We start from the raw sequence: 16,594 nt of genomic DNA on the forward strand, positions 1-16,594 counted from the left end.
CACGATTTCCCGAGCCACCTCCTTCAGTACCCTGGGATGCAGGCCATCAGGTCCCGGAGACTTATCAACCTTCAGACCTAACAGTCTCTCCAACACCAAATCCTGGCAAATAGAAATTCCCTTAAGTTCAGGTCCTTCAGCCACTGTTACCTCAGGGAGATTGCTTGTGTCTTCCCCAGTGAACACAGATCTGAAGTACCCATTTAATTCCTCTGCCATTTCTTCGTTCCCAGTAATATATTCTCCTGCTTCTGTCTTCAAGGGCCCAATTTTTGTCCTAACCATTTTTTTGCCTTGGACATACCTAAAAAAGCTTTTACTATCCTCCTTTATATTCTTGGCCAGTTTACCTTCGTACCTCATTTTTTCTCTGCGTATTTCCTTCTTACTAATCCTCTGTTGTTCTTTAAAAGCTTCCCAGTCCTCCGTTTTCCCGCTTATCTTCGCTAAGTTGTACTTTTTCTCTTTTAACCTTATATGTTTCTTTACTTCCCTCGTCAGCCACGGCCGCCCATGTCTCCTCCTGGGATCTTTCTTCCTTTTAGGAATGAACTGATCCTGCATCTTCTGCATTATACACAGAAATATCCGCCATTGTTCCTCCACGGTCTTCCCTGTTAAGGTATTGAACCATTGAACTTTGGCCAGTTGCTCCCTCATAGCTCCATATTTCCCTTTATTCAACTGAAATATTGTCACTTCAGATTGTACCCACTCCCTCTCAAATTGCAGATTGAAGCTTATTGTATTATGGTCACTTCTTCCCAATGGCTCCTTCACTTCGAGGTCACTGACCAATTCTGGTTCGTTACACAATACCAGATCCAGAATCGCCTTATCCCTGGTCGGCTCCAGCACCAGCTGCTCTAAAAATCCATCTCTGAGGCACTCCACAAAGTCTCTTTCTTGAGGCCCGATACCATCCTGATTCTCCCAGTCTACCTGCATGTTAAAATCCCCCATAACAACTGTAGTAACATCTTTGCGACAAGCCAATTTCAGCTCCTGATTCAACTTACCTCCAACATCCAGACTACTGTTTGGGGGCCTGTAGATGACTCCCATGAGGGTCTTTTTACCCTTAGTGTTTCGAAGCTCTATCCACACTGACTCTACATCCCCTGACTCTAGGTCCGCCCGCGCAAGGGTCTGAATATCCTCCCTTACCAAGTCTTCAGTACTATTGCCAAAATGTGGTCAGGGCCTGTAGCCTTTGCAGAATCCAATGTCTCCAACTGATTCTTGATATAAGTGGAGTGAATTGAATTGGCTGAAGTCTGGTGGCTGTGGTGCTGGGAACCACTGAAGGAAGCTGAGATGGATAATCTACTCGGCACCTCTGGCTGAAATTTGCTGTGAATGCCTCAGCCCTATCTTTTGCACTGATGCGTTGGGCTCTTCCATCATTGAGGATGGGGATATTTATGGAGTCTCCTCCTTCAGTGAGTTGTTTAATCGCCCACCAACATTCACGACTGGGTGTGGCAGGACTCTAGAGTTTAGATCTGATCTGTTGGTTGCATGATTGGTTAGCTCTGTCCATCATTTGCTGCTTATTCTGTTTGGTATGCAAGTGGCCCTGTTTGGTGGTTTCACCAGGGTGACACCTCATCTTCTCATATGCCTGGTGCTGCTCCTGGCATGGCCTCCTGCACTCTCTATTGAACCAGGGTTGATCCCCTGGCTTGATGGTAATGGTTGAGTGGAGGATATGCCAAGTCATGAGGTTAGAGACTGTGCTGGAGTACAATTCTGCTGCTCTTGAAGGCCCACAGTGCCTCATGGATGTCCAGCCTTGAGCTGCTAGATCTGTTCAGAGTCTGTTCCATTTACCGCAGTGATAGTGCCACACCATGATGGATGTTATTCTCAATATGAAGGCAGGACTTTGTCTCCACAAGGACTGTGCAGTGGTTGCTCTTATCAATGCTGTCATGGCAGATGCATCTGCAGCCAGACGCTTGCTAAGGATAAGGTCAAGTATGTTTTTCTGTCTTGTTGGTTCCCTCACCACCTGCCACAGTCTAGGAGCAATGTCCTTTAGGACCTGACCAGCTCAATTTGTGGTCCTGCTGCCAAGCCACTCTTGGTGGTGGATATTGAAATCCCCCACCCAGAGTATATTTTCTGCCCTTGCCATCATCAGTGCTTCCTCTAAATGTTGCTCAGCGTGGAGGAATACTGATTTCTCAGCTGAGGGAGGACGGTATGTGGTAATTAGCAGGAGGTTTCCTTGCTCATGTTTAACCTGAAGCCACAAGACTCAATGGGGTCTGAAGTCAACATTGAGGACTCCCAGGGTAACTCCAGTATACCAGTGCGCTGCCACCTCTACTGGATCTGTCCTGCCAATGGGACAGGGATGGTGATGGTGGTGTCTGAGACATTGTCTACACAGTATGATTCCATGAGTATGACTATGTCAGGCTGTTGCTTGACTAGTCTATGAGACAGCTCTGCCAATTTTGGCACTAGCCCCCAGATGTTAGTAAGGAGGACCTTGCAGGGTCGACAGGGCTGTTTCTGCTATAGTTTTTTCTGGTGTCAGGCAATCCTTCCATTTTCATTTTGAGACTTTGTAGCAGTTGGTACAACTGAATGGTTTCCTAGGTCATTTCAGAGGGCAGCTAAGGGTCAGCAGGATGAAGGAGCAGTGCTCTGAAAGCTCGTGCTTCCAAATAAACCTGTTGGACCATAACCTGGAGTTGTGTGATTTTTTAACTTTGTCCACCCTGGTCTAACACCAGCTCCTCTACACCATCAGCAAATTCTTAAGTCCAGATTTTGTTTTAATTGAATTCAAATTCCACTTGGGTCGCCAAAACATTAGCTGAGTTTCTAGATTAATGGTCTAGTGATAATACCAATAGGCCATTGCCTTCCCTTTTACATTAATATTATTAATTAAACCTTTCTCATTGCACAATACCAGATCTAATAGTCTGTAACCTAGCTGACTTCTCAACATAGTGCTCCAGAAAACTACTTTGCACACATACCAGGAATTCTTCTTTTACTGAATTGGTTCTAATTAGATTTACCAGTCTATTTGTAGATTGAAGAAACCACAATTATTGCCTTCCCCTTGCCCTCTATTTGCCTCTAATTTCCTCTTTTGTACAATGCTGTTTGGTGGCTCATAAACCACTCTGACCAATGTTTACGCAATCTCATGGCAAAATGCCAAAAATACAAGCCCGCTATATGAAGATAAGAAAAACTTACATTTATATAGTGCTCTTCATTCTGTCAGGACACTTCCAGCCAATTAAATTTATTTTTGAAATATAGTCACTATCGCAAAGTAATTGGTAATTTTACCTAATGAAGGGTGTTAATGCATTGGAAGCAATTAAGAGATGGTTTACCATGCAATTACCTGGAATGAGAGGTTTGTCTTATGTGGAAAGGTTGGACCGGTCAGGTTGTATTCATTGGAGCTTACAAGTGTAAAAGGCAACTTGACTGAAACACATTAGACTGACACGGTAGATGTAGAGTAGATATTACCTCTGATGGAAGAATGTAGAACTAGGGGTCACTGCTTATAAATCAGGCATTGCCCATTTAAAACAAAAATGAGGTGAAATTTATTTTTCAAGTGTTGTGAGTCTTTGAAATTTTCTTCCTGAAAAGACGGTGGAAACAGAGTCATTGAATATCTTTATAAGACAGAGATAGGTAGACCTGAGAGACATTTGGAAGAATGATCTCACTGAATCATATAAGAGTCTTTCGGGACTTGATAGGGTAGTTTACAAAAAGATTGGTGCCCTTTGTTGGAATCATTAGGACCACAAGATGTAATCTCAGAGTAAGGGGTCCCTCATTTACGACAGAAATGAGGTGGAATTTCTTCTTCTCCGAGAGTAGTGAATCTGGAATTCTTTATCTTAGAGGGCTTTGGAGGTTGGGTTATTAAGTCTTTTTAAGGTTGAGAGAGTCAGATTTTTAATGAGTCAGTGAGTTGAGGGTTATAAATAAAGGGCAAGCAAATATAATTGAAGATTATTAGAATAGCCTTCATCTCAGATGGCAAAGCAGGTGTGATGGGCTGAATGGTCTACTTTTATGTCCTATGACCTTATAAGCACATAGAATTATTTACGTTCTAGCACAGCAAATAACATTTGACAGACGTTCTCAGGTTAAGTACTATACTTAATTTTTGATTCTTAAAACATATGTATCCCTCTGTCATATAGCTTAGAGAAGCCAAAACAACCAATGCCAACTCCTGCTTAAAACCTCGAAGCTTTCAGGATTTAATGCGGTTTTTATTTTAGAAATGTTCATTTATTTTAAGCACGAGCTAAATTTATTTTCTCTCTATTCAACTCACCACATCACAAAGGCACAATATCTAAGGGAGGGGACGAGCAACACCAAGGATAAATGCCAGTACAGCTGATTAAGGCTATTATCAAAATTACTGGTTTCCTCTAGCATTTAGCTCCTGTACACGATAAGATGCCTTACTCGAAAGAAAATTTAAGCTATAGCCCCAACACAATCTTGCTACATGCTGGACTCTGTGAAGCCCTGTGCTTAGATGTTGGCACAATAAACTTGAGTTGATGCAAGGCAAGGCTTGTCAGATTTGACATGTCAGAGGGTGGTCTCTGTTGAATCCTCTGAATGAACACATTCAAAGTTTGACCAGACAGCTTTGATCTATAACTTCAACTCGATAATAAAAAGAAATCAAGCAAAACAGCTGCTGAATCTTGCCAGCAAAGAGGAAACTATGGTAAGGGCAGGAATGTTGACTAAGTGTTGCTACAGAGGAAACAGGGCAGGAAACATTGCTAGTCTTGACATTGAAAAGATCCATATGCAGATGATCTACGTAAGTCGACAGCATTAAGCAGGGCTGCAATGGTCTAGTGGTGTTATTACTAGACTATTAATCCAGCAACTCAGTTAATATTCTGAGTTATTTACCTGGGCTGGAATCCACCATGATGGAATTTGTATTCAATAAATAAAAATCTGGAATTAAGAATCTACTGATGACCATGAAATCATTGGTGATTGTTTGTTCACTAATGTCTTGAAGGAAATCTGCCATCCTCACCTTGTCTAATGTACAGGTGACTCCTGACCCACAGTAGTGTGGTCGACTCTTAACTGCTGTCTGAAATGGCCGAGCAAGGCACTCAGTTGTGTTAATTGCTACAAAGTCTCAAAGAAATGTAACTGGATGTATCACCTGGTCATCAATCTAGGCACCAAAACAAGAAGTGAAGTACCAGGATGTACAAAGTTCAGGTTGGTGAGGTGGTCCTGAACAAGCATATGGGTCACATGAAAGCTACAAACTCGCAAATGGGGCAGGAACAAAACACACCCAGCCCCTCAGAACAGCCAGATGGGCTGTCAGAACCCATGGGCTCTCCCTCTCTATGTCGCATTGAAGAGTCTGAGATGGATATGATGGATGTTGCAGCCTCAATCCCTTTCCCGCCTGATGAAGAGGATGAATTTCTTCTGAGACACTCTGGGGCAAGAGGCGGGCTATGGTCTGGTACACACTGCTTGCGTCCGAGACTGAGTCAGAGGAACCGACCTCGGTGTGAAAATACCAGGAGAGGCTTCAAGAAAAAGAATGGGCCTACATCCCCATGGTGGAGGGAGGTAGTGATTGTTGGTAATGAGGTTGGCCAAGTGGACCTCAGAGAATGTGAGTTCCCTGATCGGGATCTTTTTTAAAATTCATTCATGGGATGAGGGCATCGTTGGCTCGGCCAACATTTATTGCCCATTCCTAATTGGCCAGACGGAAGTGAAGAGTAAAATACATTGTTGTGGGTCTGGAGTCACATGTAGGCTAGACCAGGTAAGATTTAGAGATGCTGGTGTTGGACTGGGATGTACAAAGTTAAAAATCACACAGCACCAGGTTGTAGTCCAACAGGTTTAATTGGAAGCACTAGCTCTTGGAGCGTCGCTTCTTCATCAGGTGGTAGTGGAGGGCTGAATCCTAACACACAGAATTTATAGCAAAAATTTACAGTATGATGTAACTGAAATTATACATTGTAAAATTGATTGCCTGTTAAGCCTTTCATCTGTTTGAATATCATGATAGTTTCACTTCGTTCATGTGTAAATCACAAAACCTTTTTTTTAAAAGTTGCATTCTCAGGTTAGCTGTTAACAATGGCGAGAGCTAGACAATATGTTGAAGGTGTTATCCCCCTGTGTCCTCTGTCTATGCCATGATGTTTAGATTGATTCTAATCTAAAAAGTGAGACAATGGAATTTTACATGAATGCATGCAGTTTTTGAGCAAAGTACAATGTAGCCCTGAAAGTACAAATTCACCCCACAAAATATATGTGTGTATGTGGGTCTTTGTCTGTCTCTGTGTGTGTGTCTGCCTGGGTTGGGGGTTGTGAGTGTGAGAAAGTGTATGTGTGTGCGTAGTGAGTGTAGAGTGTCTTAAGTCTGTGAGGGGGTGCATGTGTGAGTATGGGGGTGTGTGTGTCTGTAAGGGTGTATGTGGGTGTCTGTGTGCGTGTCTGTGTATATGTGTGTCTGTGTGCATGTGTGTATAGGAGTGCCTGTGTGTGTGTGAGAGAGAGTGTATGTGTGTAGTAGTGTCTGTGTGTGTGTATAGTGCAATGGGGGTCATCTGTAATGTGACATGAACCCAAGGTCCCAGTTGAGGCCCTCCCTATGGGTACCGAACTTAGCTATCAGCCTCTGCTCAGCCAATTTTCACTGCTGCCTACCCTGAAGTCTGCCTTGAGGATAAGGTAGGGACCAGGTAAGACAAGATAAGGACCAGGTAAGGATTGCAGTTTCCTTCCCTAAATGACCTTAGTGAACCAGATGGGTTTTTATGACAATCAACAGCATTAGATACACAATTCCAGATCCCAGAACATTAGCTGAGTCTCTGGATTAATAGTCCACCAATGATATCACTAGACCATCACCTCCTCCTTGCTAACCTGGTCAAATCAGGGAGCCCTGGCTGACAGAAGTGTCAGAGATTCTGCTCACTCTGAGAGCTGGTCTGAGGAAGTTGCATCCCCCTAGTGTCAAGTACTATGCACACATAAATAAAGGGTGACTTGCTGACAGGATACTGGCCTCTGTGGAGTTATTTCAATTATCATCAAACCAGGGATTCAACCCTGCTTCAATGGAGAGTGCAGGAGGCCATGCCAGGAGCAGCACCAGGCATACCTGAAAATGAGGTATCAATGTGGCAAAGCTACCAAACAGGACAACTTGCAATCCAGTCTAACCAGCAAGTGATAGTCAGAGCTAAGCAATCCCACAACCAACAGATCAGATCTAAGCTTCATAGTCTTGGTACATGCGGTTGAGATTGATAGAGGACAATTAAACAACTCACTTGAGGAAGACGCTCCACAAGTATCTCCATCGTCAACGTTGACAACATTCCGGGAATAATCTGAAGATGTGTTCCAGAACTTGCTACTCCCCTAACCAAGCTTTTCCAGTACAGTTACAACACTGGCATCTACCTGACAATGTAGAAAATTGTCCAGGTATATCCTGTACATAAATTACAGGACAAATCCAACCTGGCTATTTACCTGCCCAGCAGTTTATTTGTGATATCAAAAAAGTGATGGAAGGTGTGATCAACAGTATTATCAAGCAGCATCTGCTCAGCAATAACCTGCTTCGTGACACCCAGTTTGGGTTCTACCAGGGCCACTCAGCTCCTGACCTCATTACAGCCTTGGTTCAAACATGGACAAAACAGTTGAATTCCAGAGGGCAGTGTGACTAACAGTCCTTAATATCAAGGCTGCATTTGACTCAGTGTGGCATCAAGGAGCCCTAGCAATCAAAGGGTATCATTGACAAAACTCTCTGCTGGCAGGAGTCATACCTGGTACATAGAAAGATGGTTGTGATTGTTGGAAGTCAGTCATCTCAGCTCCAGGACATCTCTGCATACGTTCCTCAGGGTAGTGTTCTAGGCCCAACCATCTTCAGCTGCTTCATCAATGACCTTCCTTCCACCATGAGGTCAGAAGTGGAGATGTTTGCCAATGACTATACAATGTTCAGCACCATTCATGACTCCTCAGATACTGAAGCAATCACTGCTCAACTGCAACAAGATCTGAACAATATCCAGGCTTGGGCCAACAAGTGGCAAGAAACATTCACGCCACATAAATGCCAGGCTATGACCATCACCAATAAGAGACAATCTAACCACCGCCCTTTAACATTTAATGTCGTTACCATCACCGAAACCCCCAATACAAACATTCTTGGGGTTATCATTGACCAGAAAATCATAGTGGCTACAAGAGCAGGTCAGAAGCTAGGAATGCTGCAGTGAGAAACTCACCTCCTGACTCCTAAAAACCTGTCCACCCTTTACAAGGCCCAAGTCAGGAATGTGATGGAAAACTCACCACTTGCCTGGATGGGTGCAGCTCCAACAACACTCAAGAAGTCTGATACCATTTAAGACAAAGCGGTCTGCTTGAATGGCATCACATCCACAAACATCCACTCCCTCCACCACTGATGCTCAGTAGCAGCTGTGTGTAATGTCTACAAGATGCACTGCAGAAATTCACCAAAGATCCTCAGACAGCACCTTCCAAACCCACGACCACGTCCATCTAGAAGAACAAGGGTAGCAGGTACATGGGAACACTATCACCTTCAAGTTCCCCTCTGAGCTACTCACCATCCTGACTTGGAAATATATCACTGGGTCAAAACATTGGAATTCCTTCCCTAAGGGCATTGTCGGTCAACCCACAGCAGGTGGACTGCAACAGTTCAAGAAGGCAGCTCACCACCACCTTCTCAAGGGCAACTAGGGATGGGCAATAAATGCTGACCAGCCAGCAGCACCCACACCCGACAAAAATGAATTTAAAAGAAGTGTCGGTAAAGGCTGAGGTTACTGAGAGTTCAGGCAGTGTTTGTAATGGCTGCTGAAGTGGAACAAATTCACCAGTATCAGGAACAAAGCAAAAACACCTCTGGCATACAAATCTGCTTGCATTCTCTGTGTCTAGGCAATGATTATATCTAATGCTCAGTTTGGAATTAGAATTTGAAGTATCGAACACAACCACTGACCCTTTTATACAAGCTCTTTCATTGTGTTAAAGCTACACGGCTCACCCGCTTGAAGATGGGAAATATCACCAAGGATCAGAAAACAGCTAGGATGCCGTCCTGGTTAAGATGTTCCATTGCAGTCTGAGGCAAAAAGTCAACACAGGCAACAGGTCAAATGTTTGCATGGAAGATTATGATTAGGGACTGGCTGGTTAATGGTTATTCGATGGTTGTGTTATGTTAGATGGGCTGAAGGAATTTCCACATCCAACCAAGCCTTGTGATCTCCTAAGCTAATCTACAAGAGGGTTTAAAACTGTGTTCTGTGGCATTTAAATCCCTGGATTTCCATTAAGTGTGAGTGGCATGTTGAAAAAATTAAATCCAGTTTCAAGCCTTCTCAAGCTGTGTACAACTATGCCAGATGGGATGTGGTTCAGTCTTCATAAGAGTGTGAGACATTAAGGAAAATCTCAAACAGGTCCCAAAACACCCACAACCGTCACTTTTTGGGTCACTCCCTACTGTGGTAAGGAATGCTGTTCCAAATTCCTCGTGGTATTAGTCTTGATCCTGGTCTGGTATAAAGCTTTTTGAGTCATTGACTTGATTGTGTCAGTTTTTGCCAACTTCCACTTAGCTTAATTCTCCAACTCAGGAATAAATAAATGAATGCCTCATATTCTGAATGCTTTGTGAAAACGTGATATGGAAATAGTTGAAGAACTAAGTATCATATTGTCAGGATTTATTTTATTGTTATTAAACATTAAATAATTTGCTGTAAAGGGAGGAACACTTCTCTCACTGCAGTTTCGAGATTTGTTTTTCCCTCCCACCTATCCAATTGAATTGAATGAATTATGGTAAATAATATATTTGCAGTCAGCTGCAATGTAGGACTTGAGCAGCTGAGAACACAAAGCACTGACAGCAATCATTATTGTAAGCTCATAAACTGCAAGATATTATGATCACATATTTGCCTGCTTGCATACCATTTTTGCAGATGGGTCTGCTCCAAGAGATGGGGCAATGTGTAGCTCCCAAAGTGGTTGCTAAAAACAATTGCTAGATGTACAGTAAAACAAGCAACAGGAATCATAATATCCCTACAGTTTGGAAGCAAGCCATTTGATTAGATTAGATTACTTACAGTGTGGAAACAGGCCCTTCGGCCCAACAAGTCCACACCGACCCGCCGAAGCGCAACCCACCCATTCCTCTACATTTACCCCTTTACCTAACACTACGGGCAATTTAGCATGGCCAGTTCACTTGACCTGCACATCTTAGGACTGTGGGAGGAAACCGGAGCACCCGGAGGAAACCCACGCAGACATGGGGAGAATGTACAAACTCCACACAGTCAGTCACCTGAGTCGGGAATTGAACCCAGGTCTCTGGTGCTGTGAAGCAGCAGTGCCCACAGTCCATCGAGCCCACACCAATCCTCCAAAGAGCATCCCACCCAGACCCACTACTTTACCCTGTATTTACTGTAGCTAATCCACCGAGCCTGCACATCCCTGGATACTATTGGCAAATTAGCATGGCCAATCCACTAAACTGCATATCTTTGAAGTGTGGGAGGAAACCAGAGAACCTGGAGAAAACCCACATAGACACAGGGAGAACATGCAAACTGCATACAGACAGACACCCAAGGGTGGAATCGAGCCCAGCTCCTGGCGTTGTGAGGCAGCTTTGTTAACCACTGAGCTACTGTGTTGACCATAAATTCTGAACATGTGACGGCCTGGAATCAAACCTGAGCCAACTGCTTGGAAGGCAACTAACCATTGAGCCACCATGCCGTGAGAATGAACAAAAATGAAAATGATATTTCACCCATGTCCTGTATGGTACTGGTCAAACTCATTCCACCAAGGAAAATTGCTAAGTTGTGTTGGTTGAATCTGATCAAGTGATGGCTGGCTCCAAGGAAAATTCACCACTATATTTGCTGGATGCCTTAAATCACAGCGAGATGGGTAATAATAAACACTATCTTGAAAAAGCGTGGCGCTGGAGAAAGCACGGCAGGTCAGGCAGAATCCAAGGAGTAAGAGGATCAATGTTTTGGGCATAACCCTTCTTCAGGATAGAGGGTTACGCCTAAAACATTGATTCTCCTGCTCCTTGGATGCTGCCTGACCTACTGTGCATTCTCCAGCGCCATGTTTTTTCAACTCTCCAGCATCTTCAGTCCTCACTTTCACCTATAAATCCTATCTTTCCAGTGTCTATCAGAGTAAAAATATGGACATAAACAAAGTTAATAGAATCTTAAAGAGACAGAAGAAATTTATATTTCAAGTAATAAAGACCTTGGATAGAATAGTCCAAAAAGTGCCAATTCCTGGGAGTTTCATGGACGGTTTCGCTCCATGAGATCTAGCATTATTCTCCAATGCACACCTCATTATGCACACAGCACTGCATGTACTCACACTCCTCCTGCCCTCCCACTATCATGTGCTCATCAATGGCAGAAGTACTTCCCTCTGCTGGGATCTTCCAGTATTCATGTTACAAATGCCATAGTTACAACTCATGTGCACTCATAGGGGAAGGGAAATGAAAAAGCAACACTTTTGAGGGCACGTCATTGTAAATGGAATCTTATGGTCATAAATATTTGACTCTTTTCAGCATCTTGTCTCTGATCAACTTGCAAGAATGAAGCTGCAGATGCTCCTTGTTTTTAGCGATACCTGGTGGATACTCTGTCCGAAGAAGTTTTGCTTTTCTCCTTAATTCGCAAAGCACTTTCTCATTTTTCAATGTGGGAGCGTCACATGTTTGAAAGCCGTCAGTTGAAAATCTTAGCCATTATTGAATGAGAGAAATGACAAAGAAAACACAAACAAAAAAAAAATGCTGCAGTTCTTTCTGGGAACAAATTGATACTGCTTTCCTTTCAAGCAACAACAAATTTATCGTCAATGCGTGATGACCTCACCCAAGGGACATTTATTGGAAGTGTGTGTTGAGTGAATCCTGCCTGGTTTGTTGCACCCAACCCTGCACTGCTCTATCACTTAAAGGTAATGTTTCTGGTGCTCAGAGCATTCATGTTCCTCTTGAAAAATTATAGTTGCTCTTCCAGCTCATCAGGGAATCCATTCCATCCCCTCTTTGCCTGCTCCATTTGTGTTGAGCATAGCGCTTTAGGATTAGATAGCACAATCCATTTGGAGTGAACTACAATGATCCCCAATTCCAGACCAATCTGAGCAATGGGACCTCATGTTTGGGGGTATTGCTCCACAATGGTCCTGGTGGAAGAATGGACTACATTCTGTCTACACTTGGCCTCAGTCAGGGGGTCATGTATTGGAGTCATCAGCCACAGTTGCACAAGTAGTCCTTGTCTTCCAGTAAACAGCCTTGTAAGTCACCTGGCTGTTGAAATAGAGCAGAGATGGAGACAAGTAAATGGAAAGTGAGTGAGACTGAAAGAGTAAGCTAAGAGCTCCAGGATATTCCAATCATGCACCTGATGCCTGTCCCTGCACACCAAGTGACCTGGTAGTAACACTGGTGTTGCATTGCAATGCAAGATTACTGATACACTCCTCAGTGCAGTGATGAAGTGTATTATAAGTGAATTGAAGACATACCATAATGAGGTGATGGTTAGTGCTTGTGCATAGACAGGGTGATCACTGCCCATAGAGAATGCCTTGAGATGTCGGGGTATACTGGCCAGGGGGGAGGCCTATATGAGGAAGCTGTACAATTGGTCATGGTCTAGTTTCTCTTCACTGTGTGAGAGAATAGCAAACTGTATACAGTATAAATGAGGGGAGAGTGGGTAATACACAGGCATGCAAATAGATGAGGTTATGCTACAGCTGTACAAAACTCTGGTGCGGCCACACTTGGAGTATTGTGTACAGTTCTGGTCACCGCATTATAAGGATGTGGAAGCTTTGGAAAGGGTGCAGAGGATGTTGCCTGGTATGGAGGGAAGGTCTTACAAGGAAAGGTTGAAAGACTTGAGGCTGTTGAGAGGTGACTTAAGAGAGACACATAAGATAATCAGAGGGTTATATAGGGTGGAGAGGGAGAGCCTTTTTCCGAGTATGGTGACGGTGAGCATGAGGGGGCATAGCTTTAAATTGAGGGGTGATAGATATAGGACAGATGTCAGAGGTAGTTTCTTTACTCAGAGTAGTAAGGGTACGGAATGTTTTGCCTGCAACGGTAGTAGATTCGCCAACTTTAAGTACATTTAAGTCATCATTGAACAAGCATATGGAGGTACATGGAATAGTGTAGGTTAGATGGACTTCAGATTGGTATGACAGGTCGGCACAACATCGAGGGCCGAAGGGTCTGTACTGTGCTGTGTTCTATGTTCTATGACTCACTACTCACTCATATGATTCTCATTTCCATAAAACTTTGAGTGTAAATGGCATTTTTCTTTCTTGATGTTGTGAATTTGAGAGAATTTGATTTTGAGAAAGTTAGTGTTGCAGCTGTGACAAGCAAACCCTCATTTGATACTCACACTGTTTTCCCAGCTGAGGGTCATGAGGTATTGTTAATTGAGGAAGTTCTTGCCAACTTTATTCCTCTTCAACCCCAGCCTCCTGTGGTACTGATCCCTCCACCATTACTTGACCTGAAGTTATTAGCTGAGCAAAGAGGTTTAGTTTTGTCAATTCCCAGGTCTGAATGGCTCAGCTTATGGATCCCTGGAATGTGTGCTCACCATCTGAGCCCTTAGGAGCATTCTTGATACAAGTTAAAATTATTCTTAAAACAACTTGATAATTTTATCACACCCATTGTGCATTTCCACCTGTTGTGATTTCATTTTGACTCCCATCTTCAACTTTCCTCATGTTTTGTCCTTCTGCTTTCTGTCCCCTTTCATGGCCCCTCATCCTCTTAGCTTTCTGCGTGTTAGTTTGTTTTTTTTCAAATGTCTTTTCACTGCCTTGCTGAGCTAATCTTCAATGTTGTCAAACGATGAGCTTTTCTTGTGCAAATGATTGCAAATTATTCTTCAATTTTCTCCCTGTGATTGGAGTAACTGAGCGTGCTTTCCCTGACTCATTTTTTTCCTCAATTATACCAATTTCTGGTTCTCAATCTTCTGTAGTGTCAGCCATGGCTCAGTGAGCTCAATTGGACTGTTTTGCTCTGGATGGTGTCAAAGCTTTTTGAGTGTTGTTGGAGCTACACCTGTCCAGGCAAAGCAGGGAGTATCCCATCACACTCCTGAGTGTGCCTTGTTGGTGATGCACAGTCTTTAGGAATTAAGGAAGTGAGTTACTCACTGCAGTATTCCTTGCCTCTGACCTGCTCTTGTAGCCTCTGTATTTATAAAGCAAGTCCAGTTCAGTTTCTGGCTAATGGTAATCACCAGAACGTTGATTGTAGGGAATTTAGAACATAGAACATTACAGCACAGCACAGGCCCTTTGGCCCTCGATGTTGCGCCAACCTGTGAAACTAATCTGAAGCCCCTCTAACCTACACTATTCCATTTTCATCCATATGTTTATCCAATGACCATTTAAATGCCTTTAAAGTTGGCCAGTCTACTACTGTTGCAGGCAGGTCATTCCATGCCCCTACTTCTCTCTTAGTAAAGAAACTACCTCGATCACCCCTCAATTTAAAGCAATGTCCCCTCGTGTTGGCCATCACCATCTGAGGAAAAAGGCTCTCACTGTCCATCCTATCTAACCCTCTGATTATCTTATATGTCTCAATTAAATCACCTCTCAACCCTCTTTTCTCTAATGTAAACAGCCTCAAGTCCCTCAGCCTGTCCTTGCAAGACATTTCCTCTATACCAGGCAACATCCTTGTAAATCTCCTCTGAACCCTTTCCAAAGCTTCCACATCCTTCCTATAATACGGTGACCAGAATTTTATGCAATACTCCAAGTGCAGCCACACCAGAGTTTTGTACAGCTGCAGCATGACCTCATGACTCCAAAACTTAATCCCTCTACTAATAAAAGCTAAGACACTGTACGTCTTCTTAACAACCCTATCAACCTGGGTGGCAACTCTCAGGGATCTATGTACATGAACACAGAGATCCCTCTGTTCATACACTACCAAGGATCTTACCATTAGCCCTGTTACTCCTTCCAAAATCTGCATTCCTGTTACTCCTTCCAAAATCACCTCACATTTTTCCGCATTAAATTCCATTTGCTACCTCTCAGCCCAGCTCTGCAGCTTATCAATGTTCCTCTGTAACCTACAACATCCTTTGGCACTATCCACAAATCTACCAACCTTAGTGCCATCCACAAATTTACTAACCCATCCTTCTATGCCCTCATCCAGGTCATTTATAAAAATGACAAATAGAAGTGGACCCAGAACAGATCCTTGTGGTACATCACTAGCAGCCAAACTACAGGATGAACATTTCCCATCAACTACCATTTTCTGTTTTCTTTCAGCTAGCCAATTTCTGATCCAAGCTGCTATATCACCGCCAATCCCATGCCTCCATATTTTGTGCAATAGCCTACCATGGGGAACCTTATCAAATGCCTTACTGAAATACATATACACCACACCAACTGCTTTACCCACATCTACCTGTTTGGTCACATTCTCAAAGAACTCAATAAGATTTGTAAGGCACAACCTTCCCTTCACAAAACCGTGTTGACTATCTCTATCTCTTGTAACCTTTTCCAACACCTTACCCACAACCAAAGTAAGGCTCACTGGTCTATAATTACCAGGGTTGACTCGACTCCCCTTCTTGAACAAGGGGACAATATTTGCTATCCTCCAGTCTTCTGGCACTATTCCTGTAGACAAGGACAACATAAAGATCAAAGCCAAAGGCTATGCAATCTCCTCCCTGGCTTCCCAGAGAATCCTAGGATTTATCTGGCCTAGGGGATTTATCTATTTTCGCACTTTCCAGAATTGCTAACACCTCCTCCTTATGCACCTCAATCCCATCTAGTCTTGTAGCCTGTATCTCAGTATTCCCCTTGACAACATTATCTTTTTCCAGTGTGAATACTGATGAAAAATATTCATCTAGCGCATCCCCATCTCCTCAGACTCCAACACAACATCCCACTACTATCCTTGATTGACCCTAATCTTTCTCTCGTCATTCCTTTCTTCCTGATATGACTAAAGAAAGCCTTAGTGTTTTCCTTGATCCGCCAATGACTTCTCATGTCCCCTCCTGGCTCTTCTTGCTCTCTTTTTAGGTCTTTCCTGGCTAATTTGTAACTCCCAAGTGCCCTAACTGAGACTTCACATCTCATCCTAACATAAGCTTTCTTCTTCCTCTTGACAAGAGATTCAGTTCCTTAGTAACCTACGGCTCCCATGCTCAACAACTACCTCCCTGCCTGGTAGGTATATACTTATCAAGAACCCGCAGTAGCTGTTTCTTGAATAAGCTCCACATTTCAATTGTGCCCATCCCCTGCAGTTTCCTTCCCCATCCTATGCATCCTAAATCTTGCCTAATTGCATCATAATTGCCTTTCCCTCAGCAAT

The sequence above is a fragment of the Chiloscyllium punctatum genome, chromosome 7 (genome assembly GCF_047496795.1).
Source record: "Chiloscyllium punctatum isolate Juve2018m chromosome 7, sChiPun1.3, whole genome shotgun sequence".
Classification (NCBI taxonomy): domain Eukaryota; kingdom Metazoa; phylum Chordata; class Chondrichthyes; order Orectolobiformes; family Hemiscylliidae; genus Chiloscyllium; species Chiloscyllium punctatum.